Source organism: Pezoporus wallicus, unplaced genomic scaffold, assembly GCF_028554395.1.
Source record: "Pezoporus wallicus isolate ANWC-B61680 ecotype Strahan unplaced genomic scaffold, APGP_CSIRO_Pwel_v1 scaffold_3294, whole genome shotgun sequence".
In the NCBI taxonomy this organism is placed as follows: Eukaryota; Metazoa; Chordata; class Aves; order Psittaciformes; family Psittacidae; genus Pezoporus; species Pezoporus wallicus.
In genome coordinates, this window is record NW_026635478.1 from 4,299,320 (window position 1) to 4,312,161 (window position 12,842).

A 12,842-nucleotide genomic window follows, 5' to 3' on the forward strand; every position below is an offset into this window, starting at 1 on the left:
TGGTACTTGTTGGACGGCCTTTAAAGCCTTATGGAAGGAGTGCAAAAGAAGGCAAGGCTCTCTAGAACAAGGAAACAAGATTTGCCCTAGTTCATTTACCTTGTGCTGGCAGCTGCTTCTTCTGGTAGAGGTTCAAGGAAGTGAAGGCAATATGAATGTTCATTGTCATTATTTGCCTGGTAATATTAGACAAAAGATAAACTATTACTTTCATAATTTGGCAGTCTCCCAGTGCTTGAAATTCAAATAAGTCTATGTTCATGTAGGAAGTTGGTGATTGATAAATATGAAAATACATGATTATCTAAAGAAAATGAATCACCAAATCAAGCTATTTGCTTTGAATATAGATCTGTCCACATAAAAAATCAGAGTAGCAGTTTCAGATAAGCAATATACAGTTGTTAGCAGCCATGATTCAGAGACTGCATATTGGCAGACCTTCTGAGGGATGCCTGGCTTGGCCCAGCCCTGCTGTATACATCAGACAAATGGGTTGCAGTGAGATTATAAAATTCATCAATATGAATTTTATTTGCTCTAGGGGAGGACTGCAAAGATCCAAGGGAGGTAATTCCCAAATTGGGAGTTATCAAACTGGGAGGTAACACCCCCCCCCCCAGTGATAAGGAAGATACTGAACTGAAAATTATTCTGAAAGCTGGACACTTTGACCTATTGATGGACTAGAAGAGAATAACATGCTTAGTTTGCTGTGGTTTACACCTTGCAGGCCCATAGCATGCATTCTTGAATGTGGAGAATGGTAGAATCAGAAGTGCTACTCAGCAGCTTCCCATTCATTATCCCAGCCCTGAAATACTGAGATCCTGCAATGTGATTGTCACACTTTCATCCCATTCATCTGCAAGGCCCAAGAGCTCAGTACATTACCAGAAGGGTGTGTAAGGTGAACTGAAGGGAGTCAAGCTTAAATTTCTTCAAGAAAGAAGGTATTGTGCAGGGGTGAAACATCATCTGGAGGTGAATTCTTTGGCTACCCACTGGCATGTGTATGTTTCTGAAGAAAAAGAAGCCAGTCCATATTCATAGCTTGCCTTTGCCTTCCACTATCCCCAGCCATCCCACCCTCAAGTCCTCAGCAGACATTGTCCTACCAGTTCTTTTACTTAATAGTCCAATGAGGACAGTTGATAGTGCCTAAGTTGCAGGGCACAAACCAACCTCCATCTTCTATTCTTTTCCTTTATTTCCCTCTTTTTCTATTCTTGATCCTTTATAGAGAAATACTTTCACACTTGTCTTCAAAACAATATGAACAAATGGACATAATAATTTTTTCTCATTTTTTTTTTCTGCTTCCTTCTATATAGAAACTGTTAAAATGGCCAACTGCTTGAAGCTTTCAAATTGGGTGTTTTCAAAAGCATGATGCTGTAATGAGCAGTATTTCAAGGACAGTATCAAATTGTTCAGAGTTTTAAACATATCAGAAACATAAGCCAATGTTTCTCACTGTAAGGGAAGAACTCTTCACAGCATCTTGCTCATGCAAATATGGCAGACTGCATTTGTACAGACCCTGCTATGGTACTGTGAAGATAAGTATTGCATGTTTCACCAAGAAACATCAGTACTTCAGAGGGTATGCTGTTAACTGTGCGGCTGCTGAAGGTGAGTGTGTCAGGAAAGGATGATCTACAACTGAAGGAATGAGCAAAACCGAAGAAAATGAGGATGATCTCATTGAAGGAATGAGCAAAACTGGAGAGAGTGGAAGGGGGGAGGGAATCTATCTGACAGACAGGAATCTCTGCCAAAGCATCTCGTAAATGAAACTGAGCAGTGGCTGCCATTAGGTGTGGGGATTGGCCCTATCTGTTGAGACTCTTGGGTTAAGAGACTTCACTAAGCATAAAAGTGAATGAGGCAAGATGGAGCTGCAAGCAGAACTACAAAAGGGTTGCCATAGAAAAGGCAGAATTTGTTAGTAGAAGCCTGTTTAACCCATGCTGACCCTTGATTTTCTGGTAACTTCATTTTGAGAGGCTAAGTACATGTGGGCCTGGTGCTGCTGGTACCACTTATCTAACAGACAGCAATTACTTCATGTCCCGTCCCCTCTTTGGGAATAGGCAAGTTACTTTGAAAGAAGTAAAATGATTGCTTATTTAAAAAGTAAACACCTGCAGGAGGAAAACAAATTTTCACTCAGTCCCTGCCATTTTCCTTGTTTCCTGAAGCCAGGCTGTATGTGACCTTACAGCTGATCTAACCTAGAGGAACAGAGGTGTTGCAGTGAAAAGCCTTCAAGTTCTGTGAAAGCAGACACTCAGGTAGAGAGCAAGAGAGAGCTGTGCCTCAAATGAAGGTTTCACCTACCAGAAGCAGCACGAAGGAGAGGATGCTTGCCACAAGGAAAACTTCAGTCTTGTTTATACCTCTTAAGTGTTAATGAGTCAGCCTACTGTTAAATTTGAACGCTGTTTCTACATGCTAATATTAATGGAAATAACTTTGCTTATTTTTATATTTGCACTTTTCTGTACTTCTAACTTAGACCACTTTTTATTTATTTGTATCAGTATGCTGAAATAGATTGAAATCCATACCCATGCTAATCTTTTTCAGGCTCTTCAAGCTTTAACTGTGGGACTTTATTATTTGGTCATGGTCTGCTTTCAGTTGAGGGTCCTTTCTGTTTGTATGCTTTTGATCAAATTCTGGTTAACACCATTTGTTTTAGAAACCATTAGGAAGAATATTGAGGGAGGAAAAAGGCAAGAAAAGTCAAAAATAATATTCATCAATGGTGAAAACAAAAAATATTGTCAGAGAGATGTAGTGGACAAAGTGGAAAAGACCAGCTGTCCTCTGTGACATATCTAGGCTGCTTTTAATTAGCCTAGACACTGTCTTAGATACAATTGGTGGTGGGCAGAAAATAGTTATTCTTCACTTCAAGACACTTTAGTTTTTTTTTTCCACCAGGAAAGGGGAATTAGAAAGTAAAAATGACAAAAAGAATTATTGCAAGCTTGACTTTTAAAGATTTTCTGCAAAAGAAAAATTTGAAAAATATTGTGTCATTCATTCAAAATGTTTCACTCTAAATTTAATGTAAAACAAATAAAACTATTAAAAACTTCAAAACAAGATGAAACATTTTGTTCCAATATATCAAATCAGGCACTTTCAATTCACTGGAATTCTCTTTTTCTCCCACAAAAAGAAGACAAAAATGCATGGATGCAAGAAGTCCTCTCATTTCAATATACTTTCAGATCAGAAGTTTTTGTTTTAATAAAACCCCAAATCCAAAGCCAACACCTTTGATAAAGTTTTTTCCAACCAACTCAAGTGCAAAATAGAATATTACCTTGGGGAAAACAATCAAAACTTGCTTAAGTGTGGTACAGTAAATGCCAGACTATAATTTTTATGACCCCTCTATTTTTTAGGTGTTTATTATTCATCCCTTCTGAATTCTTGCTAGAATTCCAATTCTGCTGCCTAGGGTAGCATTCATCCATATATATGGCTGCATATCTTGTGCTGCTATACAGACAAAAGTACAACATTAGAGTTTTTAGCAAAAAACAACATTCCTACGGAGGCTTTTTAATCATTAATCACATCAATTTCCATGGCAGCACTGAGCTAATTGTTAAATATTTTAGCTACTGGCTTCATCAACAAATGTCTAAAGAAACACCTTTAAGATTAATTTCATCAAGTGGACTGCTTATCCAACTCTAAGTCCTTTAGTTCTTTACCCCATTCTCTTTTCCACATAATTCCATGTAATTATTCCCATAACTCTCCCTACATTAAAAAGGAAAAAAAGTCATTCTGTGAGAACTGTAAAAAGCTACTGAAGTTGCTGAAGATGACATGAGCTTTAATTTTCTATTGCTACTATATTAAAGTAGGAAATTATATAAATATATGAAATATATATATAAAAATGCAGTTATCTAAAAATGGGAAACTAGGGCTTGGAGGTCTGTGATAAGCCTTCCTGATGATCTGCAGGAAAGATGCATGAACTTAATTACAATGGAAACCTTTAAACATGTATTAGACTAAGCTGGAGATGTCCATGGGTCCATATGCAATTGGAAAGAATGATGGAGCATGTAGATGCCTGCATTAATGTTCAGGTGAAATGTGCATCTGTCAGTCTTGTTCCTGAAGAAACTACTCCACAAAAATTTCTATACCTTTTTTCTTTCTTTTGTGTCAAAGTATTTCTTTAATTTCCCATGCAAATTTTTGTCCAGCAGTTCCACTTTCAGACAGCTCTTTTCAAACCTACATTTATATTTCAGCAATTTGGCTTTAATTGAACAAAACTTAAAATATTTCTAAACAGACTTTTCAGTTCTGTCTACCCAGAGACATTAGGGACCAGATCTCTTGATTTTACTAGGAATCATGTAACGGTTTTTCCCATCTCTTTGGCTAATACCAGATCTTGCAATAAAATTATAAACTTTTATTCAAGTAAAGAAATGAGCTGAAAATGCTAGAGAAGATGATGCTAGTGTGAATTAAAGGTTCACAGCTTTAATTCCACAAGGAAAATTAGTCCAGATACACATTTAAACCAGAAGGAAAATGAGTCCAGGTAAATAAAACCTTGAAGGACTCTAGAATTGCCTAAACTAATCTTCAGGTTTACGTCTTTGTGAGGTGTGACTTGTAGTTTATGAAACTCCAAGTTTAACCCTCAGCTGCTCAAGCTTTTGTTCCCTCTCCATAGTTCTTAGTTACTGTAAGCACTAGAGTACTGTAATAAAATCCCCTTTTGGTGGTCTGCCTTTGGTGGGTCTTCTGATTTTCTTCTGGTTTGACTCATAAGATCCCAACATGGAAGCTGACACCTGTGATACAGAGAGGGGCTGCTTTATTGCATTGTAGATGGGAAGACAGATTAAGCTGGGGCTTTGGCCATTGCAGGAATCTCAAGCTGCAGCTGGCAGTGTGTAATATCACAACCGTTCACCTTTGGGCAGTGTGGCAACCATGGCTAGTTTGCAGACCACAAAGCTGCTGACTCATTGTGCCTTTCATGGGATGGAAAAGAGGCAGTGACACTTCTTCACTGTGTATCAAGTATGGGTGTAGCTCTGGAGATGAAGAAGTGGAGGTATTTCTTTGACTTTACACACCTTTGGCTTGTAGAACTTGCCAGACATTTGTTGGACCTTTGAACAGTTGCTCTCATGATTCATACAACTATCCCTAATGCAATTAAACCATTCAGTTCATACAGCTGAAGAAATAAGGTCTATTCAGCGAGGCCTGTTGCATTTGTTCCAGGAAACAAAGGTAAAACTTTCAAACTGTAATTGCTAGTTATAATACAATTCTTAATCACCGGAGTCCAGGGCACATTTCACCTTGCCAGGAGGTTAAGTAAAGTACAGCGTTTGATGTTCCCTGGTCTACAGCAGTGCTGCTGGGTTTAATGAGATTTACCCACTTTCATTAAAAGTGCAGCCATTTAATCCTTAAACCCTTTCAGAGCATTAAGTGTCTTCTTGTAGCTATTTATTTTATCAGTTTGTTTCATCAACTGCTCCTTTCATCACTCAGCCTCTGACTTGTCTATCCAGACTTTCCAAAGCTGTCCTTCATGCTGCTCTAGGGCGCTTGCTGATTCAGAAAGTACCTTGTTTATTTTGTTGTTCTTGATCTCTGTAAGAGCTTTGATGTTGCTCTCATCATGCAATGGACCATGCCTTGTTCCTGCACTGTTCTGTGACAGTATCCTCAGCAGCTTTCTAAAAGCCTCGGTACCCTGACTGTTCAAACCACCATGGTCTTGTGATACACTAAGGGGCATCTAAAAAGCAGCCTATTATGAAAGGAAACATTGAGACTGCTTGGCCTTTCCATCCTTTTTCAGGTTGTATCCCCAGGGCTATCTGAGTTCACTGGCAGACATTTCACGGTACAGTGTGTTTGAGACCAGCTCTACTCCTCCCCAGAAGTTCTGTGCCCCTGACAGGATGCCATTCTTTTCTATCTTGCCCTGCTTTGTGTTGCCACATCACCAGCAGGGAATTCAAAGAATCACAGACCAGCTGACTTTGAAAGTGGCTTTGGAGATTGTCCAGCTCAATCCTCCTCAAGCAGCTTCATGTACATCAAGTTGTCCAGGACCTTGTTCAGTTGAGTTTTGAGTATTTCTAGTGATAGAGACTCCACAAACTCTTTGGGCAAACTGTCTCAGTGTTTGCCCACCCTCACAGTAAGGAAGTTTTTTCTTCAGATAGAATTTGATCCCTTTGTCTCTTGTCCTCATGTGCCATCACTAAGAACAGTCTGGCTCCATCTTCTTCCCGTCTTCCACTATTTATACACAGTGATCAGACACCCCAAGCTGGGCTGTCCTTTAACCATCTTCATGGTGTTGGGTTCTACTTTCTTCATTAAGTCTATTCCTCTCTTGTATGGGGGAGCCAGAGCACAGCAGATATGTTTTCACCAGTTCTGCAACAGGAGGTGCTTTTTTCTTTTGTTATCCCATTAAGAAAGGCACTTAGACTTCATAAAGTATAATTTAAAACACTATTTATTAGAGCTATTGCTATAGAGAAATTACAGGTAATCTTAAGTCCCTTCAGATGCTGGGAACCACAAGTTACACAGCATCAAATGGATTTCCATCCATAGAAATGGTTGCCCCACTTTGGTCATTAGAGTTACTATAGGATTTTCTTGAAAGAAGAGAACTCTATTCAGCATTTCCATGATCAAACAAAAGGGATGTTTGCACAAGAATTTCTTGTTGTACTTTCAGATAAAGGAAAGGCCAGGCAGGTGGTGTAATCACCAGTGCCAAGTGGAAGCTGCCTGCAGGCTTCTCTGTTTGCCTGAGCCGGCTGACCTCATCCTGAGGCCAAGGGGTTTGTGGAGCATGACGTGATCAGAAGGGCTGCATGTGGAGCAGAGGGGAGCATAGACCTGTCTTCTCAGGCAAACAGATATGTGGATCACTCACTCCTCCCTGTTCAGAGCTCTCCTGGTCAGGATCCCTACACCAGTGATGAGTAGAGAGGAAGGATGAGCTCCATGCACTCTCATGGTGCTCTCACATAAAAGGCACCTCCTCCTTATGTCCCTGGACTGTCCTTGCTAAAGAGTCTGGGTTCTCCTTTTGCAGCACTTCAGTTGTGTGAGCTATCCCATGTCTCCGTGATATCAATAAGACTATACCCCAGTAACTGTACACAGACTTCTAATTCCTCCTTCTGTGCCTTGTGGTGTGTTCATTGGTATACTGGCATATCAGAGGTACCCTGGCATGCTGGTTTCCCAGAAAAGGTATGGGAGCTTTCTGCATAATGCTGTTCCATAAACATTTCCTTATTTATCTGCGTATGCCTGAAGTGACCCCACTTCAGCCCTGTTTTGTTGGTTACCAGATCCCTTCTGTTCACATCCCAGACTCTTTGCTTGCTAACCCTATCCACCACTTCACTTGATTGCTGGTCACTCTCTCCCTCCTTCATCATTCTTATTTTAAAGCTCTTCTCATCAGGTTGGACAGTCTGTTGGCAAAGATATTTTTCCCCACTTGGTCACGCAGATCTTGTCCTTTCCAAGTTATCATCAGTCTTCAGGAGAGCATCCCCTGGTCATAGAAGTTAGAACCTTGTTGCCAACACCAGCTGTGCAAACAGTTGTTGACCTGCAGGATCCATTTACTCCCCCTCAAGCCCTTCCATCTCACTGGCAGGATCAAGGGAGACAAGACCTGGGCCCAGATGACCTTGATCCTTTCCCTCAGAGCCATGTAGTCACACTTGATAAGCTTCAGGTCTCCCTCAGCATCATCAGATGGCAAGGGGCTTAATAGCCTTGGCAGCCCCTCTATGATAAGCAGGGTTTTAGCTCCTTCTCAGGAACTCCTCTTACTTCTTGAATGTTGTTATTTCTCAGTCCTTTGGGTTATTTAACTTGATGTGAAGAGTAGTCTTTGTGTTCTCTAGTCAATGAAATAATTGTTCAAGTCCACAGAAAACCTGCTTCTGGGAGTAATATCCTGTTATATTTGTGCTGCCTCTCTGATATTCCACACTCAACACACTTGCACAGGTAATATAATATCAATATTATGCTGACCTGGCATGCGTCTAGCTGCAGGTGCTTCTATGTGTTTACACATTCTTGGTCAATTGAGACAGTGGTAGTGTACAAATTTCTTGCTTTTCATGTTCAAAGTACCATACTATGTAGAATGCTAACTAAATGTCACACGCATAATAAATATTTGCTTATTAAGGAGAACTATGCTAATCTACATTTAGATCGAATAATGACTTCACTTGCTTCCTAGTATGTTTTCAGTAAAAATGCAGCAGTTCTGGTAAAGGGCCTGGCTTACCTTTGTTTAGCTCCTTTAATCATCATATCTGTATCCCCAGTATTGCAAGAGGTCTCTTAAATGCTGCAATTGAAGAACCAGACAAGCTCTGTATCAAAAATAGGTCCTTTGACCCGCACTCCTGGAAGTCTGTTCCAGAACTTCATAGCTCTGATTGTTACAAACTTCTCCCAAATTTTCAGCCTACATCCTTCTTTGGGGAGTATAAATAAACAGACCATATGCTCTTCTGCCAATATTGTCTTTTAGCTTAGAAGTTCCTTCTCCTTTGTATTTTCTCTCCTGGGAAAATAAAGAAGCAATCATATTCGATTTTCAACTTCATTTTTTTTTTAGGCTAAATAAATAAAGGAAGAATTTTTTTGAAGTTTCTTTTCATATGATCGCCTTCCTGGATCATCCTACTTGTGTTTGCATCTGTTGCAGTTACAATGTATCCTCCTCAAACACTGGGATTAGATTGATATACACACTGTTGCAAAGGAAGACTCATCAATACCTAGTGGAAAGTAACTTGCATTTTACTCGTTGCTGGAAATACCTTTCTTGATGTATGTTCAGACTTTTGTAACGGCTTTCATAGTCTTGCCTTATTGATATCTTGAAATCATCCTGTAATTAAGCAGTATGTGGGGTCTTTATCTTAATTCTTTTCCTGTCCATGAACACATAGGAGAGAGGACAAATTCTCATTGATCTCTAAATATATGCTGCTATATCTAATTTATTTAATTTCATTTCTATAATTCTAGTCCTCCACACAATTTTTCTATCAATTTCCAAATCTTTCTGAAGAAGCCTGTTTAATGAACTAATGTTGTGGCTCTTCATTATCATAGCCAAACAAGCAGTCCTTCTATAAGTGACAGTTTCTGCTTTCAACTCCAGATTTTTTTTAGCAATGAGAAAAAAAACGCAGCATAAAGCAACCAGATCCCTTTGTCCTCGTCACCTAAAGAAACAAAATTTTACCCAAGACATTGTCTGTAAAAAAGCTGAAAAGGAACGTTAAGTGCTTAAAGAAGAAAAAGGGCAGGAAAAGGTTTGACTTTCTTTGAAATGGGAATATTGGGTGGTCATCAGCTTTGAAAATAAGTTTATGAGGCAGGAAAGTGAGAGAATGTACAAATCTACCTGTGCCAGTTTTGGAATATAAGGAGACTTTGTTTCCACTAGGTTGAATGAAATGCCTATTGAGTCAACAGGCAAGGACATCACAATTGATTGTTGATAGGCCTGAGAAACTTTAGAAGGAATTATTGATTTCTGCAATATTCGTTTTTACCTATGTAAACACTTGAGCCTGCAGCATTCCTGTCAGTCAGTCCTGTGCCAGTGTAGCTAGAGTTTCTTGAGGGATAGAAGGTTGACCTTTGCAGAAGAAATAGCAAGAAAGCTGCCTTATTATTTTCCAAGGAACCATGCTTTCACAGGAAAATATTGGCTTTGAAAATACAGCACCTGATGGCATACTGCTTTCAGAAAACTTCTGCAAAAACACGAGCAGAAGTTGGCCTCAATTCTACCCAGTCCCAAGGCTTGGGGTTCTGTCAGTGCTACAGCCCATGGCTCTAGGGCAAATTTTGCAGCCTATCTTAAAGGAAAAGATGGAGGGTTTGCTCATTACTTACTGGCAACTATCCACAGCTTGACCCCTAGAAGGTTTTGGATCAGTTCTTCATGGTACCAAAAATCTGTGCTGTGTTCGAGGATGTGAGGCACTTCAGAGATGGCTAAAGCTCAGGATTCACTGAAATATTTAATTTAAAAATTAAAAATTCCACACAAAACATCAACATTTCCCAGATGGAGGATTTTGGGTTGTGAAAAACTGCAGTGAAGAAATCTGCTCCCTAGAGACTTCACTTAGCATACCCTTTAAAAAGCTCTCCCTTATTTCTTCCATTATTGACACAACTTCCATTATTGGTGCCACTGCCACCCACTCCTCCTTGCTGCAGAGTCAGCTAACATTGCCACTGGAGGGAAATGGTAAAGATCTGTGTACTCTCAGATGGATACTGCACAGCTGAGTGACCATCCTTGAGCCAGCTCTCAGTGGTGAAAGATCCCACGGAAAAGAAGGTAAATCCAATCCTTAGCACTAACAGGTACCACAAGTAGGCATAGAGTGACGTGTCAAGTTGCCAAAAGCGACATAAATGTTAGGAGGTCACTGTAAGTTAAAGTGAATGTCAGGCAACAGTTCAGACAGGTTGGCCAAGTGCAGGTGAAGTTAACACAAAGCAAAACACTTAAATATTTGCAAGACTTAAGGAAACATTCAGATAACTAAGGCCTTGATGCTTTGCATCTGTGGCAGTTTTGCATTGCCTGAACTCTTGGGTAACCTGCAGATTTGTCTTTTTCTTCCTTGAATGGTTCCCTTGTGTTCTTGGCAGCTTTAAGGTTGATATTATCAGCTATATAAAACAATGCAAATAAAAACCCTTCAAAAGGCAGTTCTCAGGTTGCACATTCTGTCTATGATCCACAACATCTTTGGCTGATGATGTGTGTTAGCAGAACAACAGAAAATACGTATTTCATTGCATCAAAATATTCTGCAGGCCCATAATCACAACCCGTTTGGTTAGAAGTTCTAGTAGTTCCTAATGAACACAGTTAGCTCACAAGGTTGACACAAGGTTGCCTGAAGTTTTGTAGCTGTGCCCTTACTAGGGAAGGTTGAGCACCTTTTCAGCTGGTGGGAGGGAGAGACCTATATGAAAGCCAGGTTTACAGCACAGCCAACAGACAAGCTGCTTCGAAAGATGGCAAGAAGAAGTCATCATCTGAGTTCAGATCAGCTTTGACACTTTCACGTATGGTGATGATGTGCCACAGGGCACTTTCCCTAGCAGGTGATGGAGCAGCTGCTCCTGCCAGGGCAGACGCTTTTACCGAGATGGAGGTTTGGATGGTGAATGCAGCCCTGCAAGTCCTAGGCTGCCGGGAGTGCCTGCAGCTTTTCTGAGACTGGAAGAGATAGCCTTCAGTACTGCAGGAGGTGTTGCTGTTGTTGAAGAGCTGCGTCACCGAGTGGAGGAGGGATAGGAGGAAATCAGCAGGTTGTGAGGCATCAGAAAGGATGACAGAGAGAAAGAGAGATAACAAGGAGCATGGGGGTACGGCGTGTCAACAAGTTGCAGGGCTGGAGTCAGCGACAGGGTTTTGGTTTGGCCCACGAGACCCTGTTTGAGGATCAACATCTACTCAGGAAAGACAGGATCCACCCCACTAAGTGGGACAAGGGCTGAGTTGGAAAGAAAGTCTTAAATTAGGAATTATGTGGGAGGGATGGTTAACAGCAGCCCTGTGAGAGAGGGATGATGAGCAAAGGGGCTGGGGTGATTCGTGCAAAATGGAATGCAGAATACACAGATCAAAGTTTAAGTGAGGTCACCTCCATCATTTGCATGTAAACAAGGAAGTTTCCACAGGCACTATTGAAGCAGGGAGTAAGGGAAACAGACCATTCTGGGGGAAATGACATGCTGGGGTGCCCCTGTGAAGTGCCTGTGTACCCATAGAATAGACAAGATGGGATAGGGATGTGTGTGCATCAGGAGTCTTTGGTACTTTTACAGGTCAGCAACTAGGATGCAGTGTGCAGATACCTTTCAGTATGCAAGTAAGTCATGGCCTTAGCAGGGATGAAAAGCATCTTTAAAAATCAAGTTTAAAATGAGTAAGGCAGCTACTCTGCAGGTTTATGGGACTAAGACAAATGATATTGATATACGTTTTGGTGCTAACAACACACAGAAATGGCTGGTGACTATGCTTAGGCTAGAAGTGTCATAGAATCATAGAATTGTTTTGGTTGGAAAAATACAAGATAGTCGAGTACAGCTGTTAACCTAGCTACCAAGTAGCCAAGTCTACCATGAAGACTACATGACCATTCTCATGTGCTTCCATGGTTTCTAGCACATCAATCGAGCACATCAATCACCCTTGCATGCATCTTTGCTGCTGCATGGGTCTCCATCCCCTCCCTCCACTGAAATGGCAGATCAAGGGGCCTCGCTAGCGCATCATCCCTCAAACATTGGAATCCCTCCCCTAGGCTTATTTCTAGTGAGTTGGTTTTATCCCTTTCTCCCTTCAAGTAATTCAAAGCTCTTTCAATGAGCCTTGCTAACTCCAGTGCAAAGATCCTTTTCCCCCTTTAAGACTCCCTGTTATCAGCAGGCCTGCTGTTGTGTAAACTGATCCATGGTCAACCCCCCTCAAATTCTGCCAGTGACACCAGGGTCAGAGCCAGGTATTGATCTCCTGAATCTTACTGTTTCTTTCCTCATCATTCCCTTCAACTGAAAGGGTAGAGGAGAACACTGCTTGTATTCTGAATCTCAAGGACCTGAAGTCTCTATTGATTGTCCTAAGACTTCTTGTGAGAACTTTATCACTGCCTACCTGAAGAACAAATACTGGGTAATAATCTGAGGGCTGTATCAGGGTAGGAAGATTTTTCTTC